At 41.8% G+C, this 3359-nt stretch overlaps 1 pseudogene; it reads right to left on the reverse strand.

Annotated features, from left to right (window-relative positions):
* Window positions 1-569: 569 nt before the first annotated feature.
* On the reverse strand, window positions 570-1713 carry LOC123825799 (annotated as a pseudogene).
* Window positions 1714-3359: the final 1646 nt, after the last annotated feature.

A 3359-nucleotide genomic window follows, 5' to 3' on the forward strand; every position in this document is an offset into this window, starting at 1 on the left:
CATAAAGAAGTGAGAATGCATACAAAAACCTTATATAAATTAAAAGGATGAATAAATTTACAGGTGGAAACACAAACCATTTTCCAACTCACACAAATAATAAGCCAGATGTTTTGGCAGGAAACATCACCTAAGAAAGGCAATAGGACCTGCCCCACCCTGTCTGACCAGCAGGCCAGAAACAACAACTTGTTCAAGACTCGTGTCAGCCTCTAGAGAAATCTTGGAATAGGTAGCACCCTGAATGGTAATACCCTGCACACATCAGGAACACTGGATCTCGAGATTCTCATGAAGCCCCTGGATTTCTCTCCCAGAAACATGTTCTCATTTAAGCCACCAAATGACTGACTGCAGGTACAGGTTTTAAATCAAAGATATGTACAGGGTATTAAACATGTACCAAGGATGCAGTTAACTTAATACAAGGTCAAAATCAGCAACCAGGTGTACAATCCAGCACTAAGATCAGATACAAACTTCAAGGACAATTTCTTTGAGAAAGCTTATTCCAGGTTCATGAGGGCCGTATGAGGTGTATACACTTACCAGTGCAAACTTAGACTTGATCAACTCAGGCAGCAAATGCTACACATTTGCCCACAGTCCATATAGAAGCATTGTCAGTGGACAGTGGAGGGGCCTGACTCATCATATGCTGATCCACATCTGCAAGACCAGGACGGAGTTACCAATTATTGCCCACCACTTGCGCTCAGGTGGGCAATAATCTTGATCTTCATCACGCTGGAAGCCATGGCCCGTAATCTCCTTCTGCATCCTGTCTGTGATGCCAGCGTACATGGCAGTGCCACCAGACAGCACTGTGTTAGCACCTTAGAGATGTCGAGGTCACACTTCATTGATGGAGTTGGATGAGGTCTTGTGGATGCCTCAGTACTCCATACTGAGGAAAGAGGGTTGGAAGAAGCCTCTGGACACATGAACCACTCATTGCTCATGGTAGTCACCTGCCCATCAGGTAGCTCATAACTCTTCTCCAGGGAGGAGGAGGACACAGCGGTGGCCATCTCCTGCTTGAAGTCCAGGACAACATAGCACAGCTTCTCCTTGATGTCATACACAATTTTGTCTTGGCAGTGGTAGTGAAGCTGTAGCCACTCTCCATGAGGATCTTCATGAGGTAGTCTGTGAGGTCTGAGCCAGCCAGGTCCAGATGCAGGATGGCATGGGGGAGGGTGTAACCCTCCTAGATGGGCACAGTTTGGGTGCCTCTGTTCCCAGAATCCAAAATAATAGTGGTACTTCCAGAGATGTATGGCAACAGCATGGCCTGGATGATCATGTACATGGCGGGAGTGTTGAAGGTCTCCGACATGATCCGAATCATCTCCTCATGTTGGTTTGGGGGTTCAGGGGGGCCTCTGTCAGCAGCATGGGATGCTCCTTGGGGGCCACATGCAGCTTGTTGTAGAAGGTGTGGTGCTAGATCTTCTCCATATTGTTGCATTTGATGATGACACCATGCTTGATGGGATACTTCAAGGTCAGTATGCTGCACTTATTCTGGGCTTAGTCATCCATGTAGCTGTCCTTCTGTCCCCCTGATGTCATGCCCACCATGACTCCCTGATGTTGGGGACACCCAATGATGGAAGGGAACCTGGCTCAGGGTTCCCCAGAAAAGCCATCTTTGCACGTGTCAGAGCCTTTATTGATAGCAAGTGCAGTGATCTCTTCTTCCATGGTCATCTGAGAGGGCAGAGGTTGTGGTGCATGGATAGCAGAGCAGTAGTGAGAGTATGAGAGCTGGAGTCTGGCTGCAGTGAGTCAAGATAATTTTTCCTTGACTCTGAAACACTGTACACAGTCATTTTTTGGAGCATATGACTTTATCAAAATATAGATATAATTGCTAGTCTTCTGTGTTCTCTCATTGCTTTAGATGGAAATATTACTTATAGTATTTTTTTAGCTTTATCAAAGAATAATTGACAAAATTAATGATTTAACCTACATATAATGTATAATGATTTAACCTACATATACTTTGTGAAATGATTACCACAATCAGCTTAATACATACTTACTTTTTGTGTGTGTTTGGCTTAAGATCTACTCTCAGCAAATTTCAAGCATATGTACAACACACTATTATTAACTGTAATCACTGTGCTGTACCTAGATCCCCAGAGCTTATTCATTTTAGAACTGAAGGCTTGAACCCTTTGGCCAACACCTACCATACCTCATGCCTCCCCAATCATCCCCTCAGCTCCTGATAACCACCATTGTACTCTCTATTTTTATGAGTTCTACTTTTTTGGGGGTTCCATATATAAGTTTTTGTCTTTGTCTGGCTAATTTCACTTAGCAAGGTATCTTCTAGATTCATCCATGTCATTGCAAATTACAGGATTTTTTCTTTTTCATGGCTAAATGATAATTCCTTATTCCACTGTGTGTGTGCATGCATACAAATATAGTTATATAATTGTGTATTTATATATTTATGTTTATATGTATATAATCTCCAGAAAAGGTCCAGAAATTGTTAATACAATGAGAATGATCTGCATGACATTAATGTAACCTTGTCCCCAAGGAGGGTGGACTGGAATATGCATGTGTGAACAATGATGACCTCGTTGTACTAGTGAGTGGGGGTGGTAGATGCCGTTGAGTGAGCATGTGTACTGTGTGGCCTTCCCACTCAAAATGACTGAATGAGTAGAGCAACGAATCTACATCAAATTTTGCATTAATCTTTAACATTCCTCCATAGAAAATATTCATATGATTCAGAAGGCTACAACTATGGACAACTGGTGATTGGCAGCTTCATCATGATAATGCACCCACTCATGCAACATGTCTTGTGCAGAGTTTTTGGTTTAACATCAAATCATCCTGGTGCCCTTACAGCCCAGATTTGGTGCTCTGTGACTTCTGGCTTTTTCCAAAACTAAAATTAGCTATGAAAATGAAGAGATTTCAGACTGTGGATGAGATTCAGGAAAATACAATGGGGCAGCTGATGCCAATTGATCCCACACTGCGTAGTTGGAAGGGGACTGAAGTGTCATTGTCCTGTTTATAAGGTTTCTTGTATATTCTTCAATAAATGCCCTTATTTTCCATATTACATGGAAGGATACTTTCTGGACAGACCTCATATATATCATATTTTCTTTATCAATTCATGCGTCATTGGGAACAGTTTGTTTTCATATATTTGTTATTACAATTCATGGGGGTACAGTTACCTCTTTAAGACACTGATTTGTTTTCATTTGGATATATACTCAGAAAGGGGTTGTTGAACATATGGTAGTTCTATTTTAAATATTTTTTTGAGAAAATGCCATACTGTTTTCTCTAGTGGCTGGACCATTCTA

Source organism: Phyllostomus hastatus, unplaced genomic scaffold (genome assembly GCF_019186645.2).
Source record: "Phyllostomus hastatus isolate PE091 unplaced genomic scaffold, TTU_PhHast_1.1 phas_contig_65, whole genome shotgun sequence".
NCBI lineage: Eukaryota > Metazoa > Chordata > Mammalia > Chiroptera > Phyllostomidae > Phyllostomus > Phyllostomus hastatus.